Below are 14,028 nucleotides of genomic sequence, written 5' to 3'. Positions count from 1 at the left end.
ACAAGCTGTAGAAACAAATGCTGATGTTTACCTCACACCAGCAGAAAAGCATTTCGTTCAGCTCAGTGAGGTTTGTGCTTCAGGAATTTAAATGTCCACCCAGAGAACCAGGCGTGCAGCCGACGTTACTGACTGCTATTAGTTAGGCTTGGCAAGAACCTTTGTAAAACAGGAAGATTGGAAGGGCATTGTGCAGAATCACTGAGTACAGGTGACAACATAGGGAGAATCATGACTTTTTTCACTTTATTATTTTATCCAAGTTCAGTCTCATCTATGAATAATCAGATAATGAGGAAGATGGGGGTGGGTAGAAAGATGGCTCAGCCACTGCTGTTCTGGAGAATCTGAGCTTGGTTCTTGCACCCACATAGAGTCGCTTCTAGCTTTTTGTAGCTTGAATGCCAAGGATCTGATACCTTCATCTCTGGGCTCTGGGAGCATTGCACTAACTTGTACATATTCACACACACAGATGTACATATACTCATGAGGACATGGTTGGAGAGATGGCCCAGAGGTTAAGAACACTGGTTGCTCTTCCAAAGCACATGGCAGGTCAAAACTGTCTGTAACTCCAAGATCTAATATCCTCACAGATACATACATGCAGGCAGGCAAACCACCAATGTACATAAATATAAAGATATTTAAAAAATCTGAAATGAAGACCAGTATTGTCAACCTAAAATTTAGCTTCTGTGAAAATGGGTTATGATAATCACATTAAATTAAGTCTGTAAAAGAGGGGTATGATATTGTTTTTAGATATTCAGACTTTACTGATAAATTGGGCCAAATGTGCTGAGTGCTTGAAATGTGAAAAACCTGATACTAGAGGTCGTAGTAAGAAAATAGATAAGCAATACCAAATCCCCTGTCAGTAAGGAACTTATCATCCATGATAAAGGAGACACAGCTATAATTCCATGTAAGTGAAACAACAGAGTAAGAGACCCAGAAATAAAATATAATATAATTTTGATCAAGAACCACAGCGGAAGGTCTGACCGGATGAGATCCCTGAAAGAGGCCACATTTGCTATGACACTGAAGAATAAGAAGGGCTTGAGAGGCAAACGTCTGAGAGCAAGAAATTCTGAGACAAAGAATGTTGTGATGTAACACACGGGTAGCATCATTCACGGTGTGGTCCCAGAAGAGGTTATAAACCCGAAAGACTGGAGTGTGAAGTCAGGCAGAAGCCCGTTAAGAGACAAGTCAGTCACTTGTGGTTGTGCAAGATCTCTGATGCCACTTGGAGGTATTCATTAAATAACAGGATTGGGGCAGAGACTTAGTATGATGGAAGTTACGCTTCAGGACAAGTCATCTTCCGGAAGTGTATAAAGCAAGCCGGTGCGAGAAGAATGCGCAAGTGCAGAGGTAGTGACCCTGTGATGGAACACTGATTTGAAAGGAGATGAAGGTGTGAACAAGTAATGGGAAAGAGGGAGAGTGCCACGAAACATGACTAACACTTCTCCAGTTTTGAAAGAGCAAAGTGGGGAGCAGCGCACTGAGCACAAACAGAATGTCACTAGGAAGATGAAGCCTAGGGGAGACGATGGCCTGAATGTAGCCGTCGTGAACACTCAGTGAACATAGGTCTGGAGAGAAACAAAGAAGCAAAGGCCAGAATGCCATAGGCTTGGGTGCCCTTCCCCTGCTAGCCTCTTCACCATTCACCTAGTGCCTTCGATTCCTCCCTAAATGATTAATTATGAAAACTTATAAAAAGATACTGTATTAAAAAGCCATCAGAAGGAAGTTTTGAAATCTTTAAATACAAACGGCCATGTTCATATCTTCCAGAGAAGAGCCAGGTCAACAGACTGTATTTCAAGAGTGATGACTAAGGATGTTGGCGCATAGCAGGGAGATGACAGGAGCCCTAAATGGTAAGTAGGCTCGGGATGGAAACACAGATGGGAACAAAGCACAATGCAACTGCAACTTTATAGACTCCCGTCCAGAGCACTCTACTCTGTCAGAAAACAGCAAACAGCAAAGTCCCAGCCGTCTCCATCTTCTCTGCAGACCAGTGGCCCTAACCATAAGAGGACTCTACAGTCCTCACAGCAGCAGAAACAAAGTTTAGGTCTCTATTTGGGGCTCGAATGATTGTTTTACTCGGGAGAAAAAACCCACCTCACATTGCACCACCCTGGCCTCCAAAACTCAAGTTGTTTCAGAACAGAACCATCTATATTGTGCCCTTCACTAGGGGGAGCGTTTAGATAACATGACAGGGCCTATTGACTTTGCCATGGACAATGACATGCTTTCTCCTTAGGACTTCAGGACCAATTGTTCCACCTCCTCTCCATGCAACTGTTCCTAGGCTGTAACCTCTAGAGATCCTACGGCACAGCCCTCTATGGCCCTCATCATTAGCATTGTGGGTAATTAGCACTGTAAGTCAGCAGCAGCACTGTTTTTCATGGGACCTGTGTTGATGTTCTCTGCAAAGTCACACTGTTATCTCCATACACAAGTACACTCTAGACCACTGAGGTAAACACAGCCATCGTTTACATTGGTTGTAGCTGAAGAAATCAACACGAGGCTACAACACTTCTTTACCTATTCAGGTCTGAAGCATTGGAAAAACCAGGTACTCAGTGATCTCTTTAAATGATGAATTGTCCCTTCTGACATTTGATGGGGAACCTTGTTAGCCAATCATCTTTAAGAGGTGGGTCTTAGTTAAGGCGTGGCTTCGCTGGGACCCAGGGTAAAATGTGTGCACCTCCCTGTGCCAGCTCTCTCTGTGCCTTTTCCCACAGGACATTGCTCTTTGTGCTTGGATTTTCTTGTTTCCTGTTTCTTGAGTTTTCCCTTTATAATAAATAAAACATAATTGTTTTATCCTTATCTAGCCTGGTTATTTCAACAAACAATTATACCATGAAATTGGAGGATTCTATTGTCACACCAGGAAAATAATAGCAACACAGGAATAAAAGAAGCTTAAAAGTTCAAGGAAGCAGGGCACCTCCAAAGGAACACTGTAAACTCCCAGAAACAGAACAGAGCATGCCTGAGAAAATTTAGTAGAATAGCACAGATACTCAGCAAAATCCATGAGTTTGTAAATAAAGCTTTAATGGAGTGAGGATAACAAACCATGGTATAAATGAGACATAAGAAAATGTGAACTCATTATTAAATAAATGTAAACTGAATGCTTGGAGTTGAAGAGGGAACACAAGAGGTGCTAAAACAAATCAGAACGAGAACAAAAGTCAAAATGTGAAGATGGAACTCTTTAAGTAGCCCAATTTAAAATAAATGAGAGAAAGAGAATGAGGGAGAGGTAGAGAGATTTCCTAATTTCCACGCTGGAGGAGAGAGGTTCTAGATGCCTTGGCCACCATCCCTGAGAGTTCCTGCCCTGGAGAGTTGACTCCCAAATGTGAGTTTTTAAAGATAATATTTTAACTATGCTAAAAATGGAAAAGAGAGAAAACATAGAAATGAAAAAAATGACATTGTCAGATACAACAACAATGTAAGCAGTTACACATTAACAAATTTTAAAGACTAGAGGACATGGATACATTTCTGGGAACCCATTGCCATATTGGCAAAATTATACACTTTAATCTCAGGGATGGAAAAAGGGTGTGTGTGTGTGTATGTGTGTGTGTGTGTATGTGTGTGTGTGTGTGTATGTGTGTGTGTGTGTATGTGTGTGTGTGTGTGTATGATAAAATTGGGATAAAATCATCTCAGCATCAGGACATATATCAAAGAAATGACAAGTTCCTCAATAAATGGTACTAAGAAAAGCTGACTTATACAGTATTAAATCAACTCTCCACATTTTACTATATATATATTATTAAAACTGACTCCAAATGTATCACTAATACTGAGACATTGTATAGGTAATTGTTGAACTAATATGCCAAAAGCACAAGTAACAAAAGCAGAAACAGATAAATGAGATTTTAAAAGTGACTGCATAAGAAGCCAGTTAACTGAAAGACCAAACCAAGAATGTGGGGGAAAAAATTCATCAACTATTTATCTAGTTAGGGATTATCCTTTAAATACATAAGAAACCAAAGCCAGTTACCAGAAAAATATATGAACACTTATAAAACAGGCAGTGGTATGATTATCTAATTCTAAAAAGAAGGCATATTTATTGTTAAAGGACTATGAACAAGTACCCTGTATCTCTAATCATCACAGAGATGCAAAAGAAAACCACAGTGAGTTGTCATATTGCCTCATTTACAATGTCTAGAATCAAGAAGATAAAACTGATCAAGAGAGTCAAGGCAACTGTGTAGAGAAATTAGAATACTTATGCAACCTTGGAAGTAATGTAAATTAGTACAGCCACCATGGAATATAGTATAGAGACTGTTTAACAACCTAGAGATAGAGCAAGAATGTAATTCAGAAATTTTACTACTGACTGTAAATTCAAAAGAAATGAAGTCATATCAAAGAAACACCCATTCCTCCATGTCTGTTGCTGCTGTATTTACAGTAGAAGAAATACAGAATCAATTAAAGTGTCCTTTAAGAAATGAACATATGAGAAAAATATGTTATACACACAATACAGTACTTTTCAGCTGCCAGGAAGAATGAATTTCTGTCATTTTCAATAACATGGAAGGAACTGTAAGATACCATAAATAAGCCAGGCACAAAAAGACAAATTTTCTATGTTCTCACTCACTAATGGAACTTAAAAAAAAAACTTGAATTTACAGAAAAAGAATTGAACAAAAGCAAGGTGAAATTAGACAGGCTATGCATTACAGAAAAGAAGTTAGATGGTGGATACCAAATATTTGGTTACAGGCAGAATTTGTGCTCATTATTACAGTAAGATGATTACAATTGGCTGGCTATAGGAGTGCACACCTTTGACCCCGGCACTCCTGGGGCAGAAGAAGGCAGATCTCTGTGAGTTTGAGGCCAGCCTGGTCTACAGAATGAGTTCTAGGGAAGCCACAACTATTTATTGAAATCCTGCCTTGAAGGAACAAAATACAAAACTAATATAAAGTGATTACAGACTAAAATTTTGTAATATAAGTCAAAATAACTACAAAGAGTCCAATTTCTCCTTAACCAAAGAAATGATTACTATTTGAATAGCTGAAAATGCTAGTTACCTGATTTGATTATTATGCATTATATACATGTACCAAATTACCATGTTGTACTTCATAAATATGTAAACACATAAATATTTTGATTTAAAAGAAAAGAAATAGACATGCATAGATGATAGATAGATACATACATAGATAGATAGATAGATAGATAGATAGATAGATAGATAAAAAGACAGAGATAATAGTTTATGATTTTATCACAACTGAGAAACTTTCATGAATAATCCAAAATCAGAATTACTGTACTTCCAATACAGACATAAAAAGAAGTATAAAATAAGAAGATAATGAAGAATCTTTAAATTGATGGAATTGTGTAACATGAGGGCCTGCTCATTGGGGTTTCTGCCCTGCCCAGTTCCCACAGCCAGCAAGCCCCAAAGAAAATCACACAGAGATCGCCATAAGATTATAAACTGATTGGCCCATTAGCTCAGGCTTCTTATTAGCTCTTGCGATGTATATTAACCCATTATTCTTATCTATGTTAGCCACCATGGCTTGGTACCTTTCTCAGCCAGGTAGTTTACATCTTGCTTTTCTTCTGTGATCTGGGCAGGAATCGTGGAAGAGCTTCCTTCTTCTTAGAATTCTCCTGTTCTCGTCACACCACCTCTACTTCCTGTATCATTTTTTCTGCCTATACTTCCTGCCTGGCCCAATCAGCATTTATTTAAAATATGATTGACAGAATACAGACAATTCCCCCACACCAGAATTGCTACTGTTGTTATCTAAAATTTATTTGTGTACAACTTAGTACAAAGAAAATATTCAATTTTATGCTATTTAAACATTCTCATATTTGAATCATAGAGAACACAGAAAAAAGAAACAAGTGAAATAGAAAAGAGGCAAAATTCTGTACTAATAAATTTTAATACTAAGTATCAGTGGGAACAAATTAATCATTCTATTTTTAAAATTATCTTTCCTATCTCTATCTGAAAAAAAAAACCTCTAAAATTATAATTAAAAAGCAACCCAAATGTGACTTTGTGATAACATGCCCATTAAGAGAAATAAAGCAAATTTGGAGGCATTAATTTGGGGGAAGAGGTAAAAGATGATCATAGAACATTTGGCATACTAGATGACAAAGATACTATCCATGACAGCAGGTTCATAACAAAAGACTTCAGGAGTCAACGTGAAGAAGCAAGGTAACACAGAGCAGAGAGGGAACAACTTCAGCATCGATACAAATAATGATGGCAAGAAACCAGAATGTACCAAGCATGTTTACTAAATAAGATTCTATGGTCTAGAAGCAAATGATAAATTCTTCACTGTGGCAAGAAGCTGCTTAGCCAGCTTATCATTTCAAAATCATAAAGGCAGAATCAAGTATTTCGCATTCCTCTTTTCCACAAATGGTACTACCCTTCCAAATACTACTATGAAGAATGAGAGGCATAATTATAGTATCATCATTTGCAGCCGTATTGGATTAAGGCATGCTCATTAACCACAGATGGACACCAGAATTATAGAGAGAAAACCAAATTATGGGCATTCTTGGTGAAAACTCAAACTTGAGACTAAGTTTCAAGATCTGGTACCCAGTTTATAAAAATTGTTTGAAACAAAGAAATGATGCGTGCTGTGTGGGTGAAAAAAGGGAAGTCCCAGTGATTCTGTCTTTAGTGATTAACTGTTAAGGGGAAAACATGGTTGAGGAATAGTGTGTCAATTAAAACCAATTGAGATGGTTGAGGAAATAGCTCAGTTGCTATTTTCTTTCCAAGCACAAGATTGCATTTGACTCTTGAAATCTTTATGAAAAATGCCAATTATGGAAAGCACACGCTCATAATTTTAGCAATTGGAGCAGCAGGAGCTGAATTTCTGGAGCTTCCTGGCCAGCACTGGACAGCCAGGCTTATCTACTTTGTATATTACCAGTCAGTGTGATACCTTGTCTTCAGGGATTGAAAATGCCAAGATTGTCCTTTTGTCACACACTTATGTGTAGCCACACACACACACACACACATACACGCACACACACACACACAAATGAAAGCATACATTAACAACTACATTATAAAAAGTTTGACTTGTTCCTAATTTAAAATGATATTTAAAAGTTTGAGACAATTAGAAATGAGAATAGCGGCTTGACAGGTGATATTAAATAATTTTTTTCATTTAAATATGAGATGATGTTATTATGATAATTTTGAAAGCAAGAGGCTTTTCCCCCCTTGTACTAAAATATTTATGAGTGAAAGCCTAAGACATGCTTCTTATGAATATTGCACAAAGGAGTGAGAAATAAACAAGCAAGCCTGACTTCTGTAGCAAAAGCAGTTTTTCACAAGTGGAAAGGTGATGTAATAAAACAAAAAACAGAAAAACAACAAAACAGTGTATTGTAAGCAACTTCCAAATCTCTAGAATCAACAGAGACATCTCACTGCCTGTACAGTCACACAAAGTTCTTCTGTACCATTGGGGCATCCATCGTCAGCCCACAGGCCCTTGATATCCAGCAGAATTCCATGAAGCAGGAAATTTCAAAGACAGTTCAGTCACTTTCTTTTTTTTTTTTTTTTTTTTTTTTGTTTTTCGAGACAGGGTTTCTCTGTGGCTTTGGAGCCTGTCCTGGAACTAGCTCTATAGACCAGGCTGGTCTCGAACTCACAGAGATCCGCCTGCCTCTGCCTCCCGAGTGCTGGGATTAAAGGCATGCGCCACCACCGCCCGGCAATGATGCCTTTTTTAGAGAAGTAAAAATGCTGAAGAAACCCAAGTTTGAATTGGGAAAACTCATGGTTCTCTATGGTAAAGGTGGTAGTTCTGGAAAAAAATACTGGTGATGAGACAGGTGCTAAGGTTGAACGAGCTGATGGATATGAACCACCAATTCAAGTGTAAAATCCAGAAAATAAAAGTCTTATTTGTGAACAAAGATAATCAAAGAGGTATTAAATACCAATAGTTGTAACACCAATCTATGTCCAACAATTGATGAATGAGTAAACAAAATGCAGTGTATTTGATATCCAATATCAGGGAACTCTGGAACCAGAAGTAATAGAATTACGACAGACTTAGAGAGTCAAGGCTCAGGCAAAAGTTTTAATTGGAGGGAAAAAAAAAAGAGGTCAACAAAAGTGGGAGAGCACTGGCTGCAGGAAGTTAAGGCTAACCACTCACAGAGCAATGCATAGGCCTTTATCCTGGTGCTACTCTGAGGATGTAGGAGTGCTGATAACTCTCTGTTACTCATTTGAATGGAAATTTTAAGAAATCTGCTTCTTGTATTTTAAAAGAGATTTATGCCTATCAGATACAGCTCAGTGGTCTTTTTCTCTTTGTCAACTTCCACACAGAAAGGGTGAGGCTTTTCTTCTGTAACAGCCTCAGTTACATTCCTTACATTATTGACAAGGAAGAGACAGTGAGAATGGGTTATAGGTTCAGGGAATGGAAAACTGATATTTCTCTCCCACTAAGGACCCATACTTCCATTTTGTGTCCATACAGTGAAACATTACTCAACTTGAAAATGACTGAAATTCTGATATATGAACAACATGGATGAACCCTGGAGATACTATGCTAACTGAAATATGCCTGACACAAAAGGATTTGCATATGACTCATGAGGCACCTAGAGGAGACACAATCAGAATCATAGAAAAAAAAAAAAACAGTAGTAACCAGTGGCTGCAGAGAGAGGGGAATTAAAACATTTTTGTTTAGTGGGTACAGAATTTCAATTTAGGAAAATGAGAATGTTCCTGTTTGAGAGGTAGACAACAGTGATGATTAGTTTATAATAATTTGGTCATACTAAGTCCCATTTTACAGTGGTCAAAATCTAAATCTCATGATATATATACCAAATTACGTGATGAAAGGCTCTTTCTTCACTATGGATTTCTACTTCAGTGGTCACTGAAGACAGACCATTATTGGTAAAATGCCTCAAATCGTTCTCAAATCGTTGGTATGAAAGGAAGAGCACAGCTTTTACAAATAGAAGTGAAGAAGCTTGTGGTTTCATCCCTGTGGAGTTTCTTACTTTGCCTTTAAAATTCCAAAGGTCTTTGTTTGCTCCTCCGCTGTGTTACTTATCACACTGAACGGTAATTTATTCCTGTCTCTTACTGTACCCACTAATCTCTGTTAAAGGGAAGCTATGATTTAGTCAATCCCATTTTACCCAATTTAAGCAAATTTATTGCCTTCATCAATTATCATTTAAGGACTTCATCTTGTTCTGTGATGGGAGGACATTACATCAGAATGATGATTGATTGGGAGAACACTTTCTAGGAACAACAAGAGAAGGGGTGTGGTATTATCTTCAACATGGAACAAAACTCAAAAAGTCAGGCAAACTGCAAAGAAGAAGAGGAGGGCCTGGAAACAGAGGTTTGAACAGAATTATAAACTGAGTCTTTGTAAAGTAAGCCTTGCTTTCTGTGCTCGAAGCCCCCAGTTGCTCTTCTTTAGGATTGTGTCTAAATTTCAGGTTTCGAGTGTGAAAATGGAGACTGTATGTTCATTTCCTGGCTGCCCGGACCAGAATAATCACACAGAAACTATATTAATTATAACACCGTTTGGCCAATAGCTTAGGTGTATTCCTAGCTAGTTCTTATATCTGAAACTAACCCATTTCTATTAATCTGTGTATTGTCACATGGTTGTGACCTACAGGTAAGGTTCCAGTGTCTTTCTCTTTCTGCAGCTACATGGTATCTCACTGACTCTGCCTTCTTTCTTCCTGCATTCAGTTTTGTTTTTCTGCTTAGTTCTATTCTGCCTTGCCATAGGTCAAAGTAGTTTCTTTATTAGTCAATGGTAATAAAATACATTCACAGTATACAGAGGGGAATCCTACATAACCAATATGCATGATAGCTCCAATAATCTTATAGCACCCAAACTTCTCCTCGGAAAGAAATTCCAAGACGTTTACAGATTTCTGTAAGAAGAGCAATGGATGGCTAGCTGTGTCTTCTTTTTCCTGATAGCTCCAGCAGGCACCTCACCCTGTCATGTGCCACACAACCCTGCACTAGAAGACAGGCTGTAGAAATGAGAGGCAGAACACCACAGGCCTATTCTCAGCTGGGTTCAAAGCCATGCAAATCTTTGCTATTATCACTTGGCCACCAGTATTCTGCTCAGTTCTTTAAAGGGGAATTAGGAAGGCTTAGAATTTGGCTTATTTAGTGTTCAGTAATTTCAGAAGTTTCCTTCAACATCCTGCTCCTCTCTTCTCCCTTCCAGCAACAGATCACTAGCTGGCTATAAGAGGTTGATCTGTGTGTCTTTTATGGTTGTAGCAGCTAGCATGACATCTGCATAGCCGCTGCCACTGTCATTCCACATGTTCTCCTGGTTTCGCTTCAGAAAATGCTCATTTCAGAGACCAGGGAAAGGAATTGGATTTCAATTAATTAATTAACTAACTAATAATTAATTTTCTGAGACAGGGTCCTATGTAGCTAAGCTGCCTTCTTATTTACTATTCAATGAAGGCTAACTTTGAGCTTTTTATCTTCCTCTCGGGTGCTGGGATTAAAGTCTTAAACGTGGCACCACACAGGGCTAAAGAAAGGACGTGTATAAGATAACCCATGTCATCACAGAATTGCATACTTAAGAAACCAATGTAGGTGGTAAAACGTGATCCTACACATGCCAGGAGAAAAAAAAATCATTCTATTGGTTAATTAAGTGTATTAACTTACTACTATTATTTTGCTAAGTGACCATAGTATCAGAGTGCCTTCCAAATTTATATCTCTGTACACATAGATGAATGCAGCTCTTAGAATATGACGAGAGTTCCTTTGTGCAGTTGATAGCATTTAACACAGAAATTCACCACTAATCAAAATGAAGCGAACTGTCTGTGGCATGCTCAGTCATAGCCTGGATGCCTACATCACATGCCTTCCCCAAGGCTCAGAAGCATCATGGAAGAGGGGGAGAGAAAGCATGTAAGAGCCACAGCTGGGGAAGGACACCAGTGAAGCAGTGTTTTATTGGATACAACAGTGTAGTTGCACTCATTAAATCATAGTGGCTGTGGCTGCCTACACAAGACCTGCATAAGACTATGACAGTCACCATTCCAACATGGAGGGGAAGGATTGCCCCCCCCACACACACACATACACACACCTTTAGCTGAGGAGCTATTAGCTTCTTTGGGAGGGAGACTCTGTTGAAGAATGTAAGTTGACTGCTCTACATTGGATGATGCTCCCATCCCATGACTTTAGAGATAGCGCAAATTGAATTTAGAGATTAGAAGAAAAAATATAAGCAACAAAAGAAAATGGAGGATGCTAAAGCTGGAAAGGAATGGGGAATACATAGTAAGAATAAGGGAGAGGAATAAGGAGTAAATATAGTCATAAAAATATTATATCCATGTATGAAATTCTCAAAAAATAATAAAATGCGGTCATGGTTCCCTGCCCTGTGGAAAGTCCAAGGTCCTCCCCCCTCCGTCCATGTCTAGGAAGGTGAACATCCAAATGAGGCAGGGGGAGAGGAGTGGGGGAGGGGGAGAAGAGAGTGGGAGGGGGAGGGAAATGGGAGGCTGGGAGGAAGCGGAAACTTTTTTCCCCTATTCTCAATAAAAAAAAATGTTGCAGTGTAAAAAAAATAATAAAATGCTATATTAAAAATTTAAACAATATGTACAAAGAAAGCTCAAAAATCTCATATTATTTGCCTAGCATTTCAGTTCTTGGTATCTCACATAAATTGAATCTTATAACAGAAAAAAATACTTATAAAGATATTCACCAGAACAAGCGAAGGGGCATCTCTTGAGACTAAAAGAAGGAGAATGGCCCAATAAGTGATAAATCACACACTCAGGATAATGTTGAGTGTCCACTTAAATGTTTATGAAGAGTTTGTGATGAAATTTGAAGTGCTTATAAGATGAAATGGAAAATACAAAGTCTGCAAGACAGACAGTATATGCAATATGATTATAAACGAAAGAAAACTGCCGTGATAATTCTACAAAATAGCACTACATTAATTGAGGTAGAAAGACTCACTGTGGTTTGCACCACTCCCTAGGCAGAAAATCCAGGGTACAAAGGTGGAAAGAATAAGCAGAGCACTAGCGTGCAGGCGGGCATTGCACTCTCCCTCTGGCTATGGATATAATATGACCAGCTGCTTCAGTCTCGCGCCACTGCAATCCTTGCCATAATCAACAGGAACCTGGAACTGTGAGCTAAGTAAACACTTTCTCCCATAGAAAATAAACAAATAACTCAAATGGATAAAACCCAAAAAGGAACATAGCAAATAAGAGTTTGCCAGTAAGTTGAAATTTCTTTCAAGTTTTCCATAGCTCCAAAGACACTCTTCCTGATTCCCTACTATATGTGTGTATGTATATATATATTAGAATATAATATATAGACTATAATATACTTTATATCTAAAGAATATATTGCATATAATATATAAAACATGTATTATACAATAAATATAAATATATATATATATATACACCTTTGCAGAAAGTACATTGATAGAAGCAGCCACCCTCAGGGGAGTAAGCCCAAATCTCCAGGTGAAGATGAAGCCTGCATTGCTTGCTTTTATTTCCCATCATCTTCATCAAGCTTTGCTTGACAACTAAGCAAGCCTTCTGTTGAAAGCAATTCTCCATTCAAGCTTCCCAGAACAACGGCTCCACAGAAGTAAATATGAAAAGTCAAGGGAATTTGTAGACACCAGGAACTTGTCCACAATGGGTAAACAGCCATCCATTAAATAGTTTAGAGAAAAGCGTAAGACTTGAGGAAACAATTGACTAATTTTACTTTACTCTTACTGTTTTCCAGGATGCTTGTAAGAAAGCTGAAGTAAAATCTATAATCTTGATCCAAATTTTCACAATTTTTGACATTCATTAGCTTGTCAGTCACATGTTTATGTGTCTGTGTATGTCAACTTGGTACAAGCTAGAGTCATTTGGAGAGGAAGGAGCCTCATCTGAGAAAATGCCTCCATGAGATCTGCTTAGCCAAGTCATTAAGGCATTTTCTTAATTAATGATTAGTGTGGGGGAGGCCCAGTCTATTGAGGGTGGTACCTGGTTCTATAAAAAGCAGGTTGAATAACCCATGGAGAGCAAGTCAGTAAATAGCACCCTCTGCCCTCCTCTGTGGCCTCTGCATCAGTTCTTGCCCCTGGGTCCTTACCCTATTTGAGTTCCTGTCCTGACTTCCTTTGATGATGCCCAATGATGTGGAAGCATATGCCAAATAAGCCCTTTTCTACCTCAGTTGGATTGTTCATGCTGTCTCAGCAAAGCAATAGAAGTCATCACTGTGATGTTATTCCAAGAAATCACCAGTCTGGCCAAATCCAAAAGTAGACTCAACTATGACAGCGGTAAATTATTTTTGGGAGGTGTGGTTATTAAAAAACAGATAATATGTGTTGACAAAACTTTAAAATCAAGTACTTCTTGATCTACGTTCAGGACTTGGGAACAGAGGACAAACACATGTTGTAAAATTACAAGTAAAAAAAGACTTGAGCTACTTAACTAGGAAGCAGCTAGCCCTGGGTGTGTTCCAGGGAACATTAGGGTGTAGGCCTGTCACTTTGACACCCTTGCTCACAGGACGCCAAGTCCATCATTCATGGGGTCTGTAAATCAACCACAGTGTTAAAACTGGGCTGCTGGTGAGTATAAGACCCTAGACATGGTTCCCTTCATTAGGAAATATGCGCAGAACAAAGCCAAGGTGACTGTCATCAGCACATCAACCAGCTTGGCAGAGTCTGCTTAACTTCCCATTGCCCAGCGCTTGCTCCCTGAGAAGTTCTCTTAAGGTTTTGTCGGTTTATTTATTTATTTATTTATTTA

This window comes from Alexandromys fortis, unplaced genomic scaffold (genome assembly GCF_014885135.2).
Source record: "Alexandromys fortis isolate MF-2015 unplaced genomic scaffold, M_Fortis_MF-2015_v1.1 scaffold_131, whole genome shotgun sequence".
Lineage (NCBI taxonomy): Eukaryota > Metazoa > Chordata > Mammalia > Rodentia > Cricetidae > Alexandromys > Alexandromys fortis.
The sequence above is the reverse complement of the archived record's forward strand: the minus strand, read 5'-3'. Positions refer to the sequence as shown.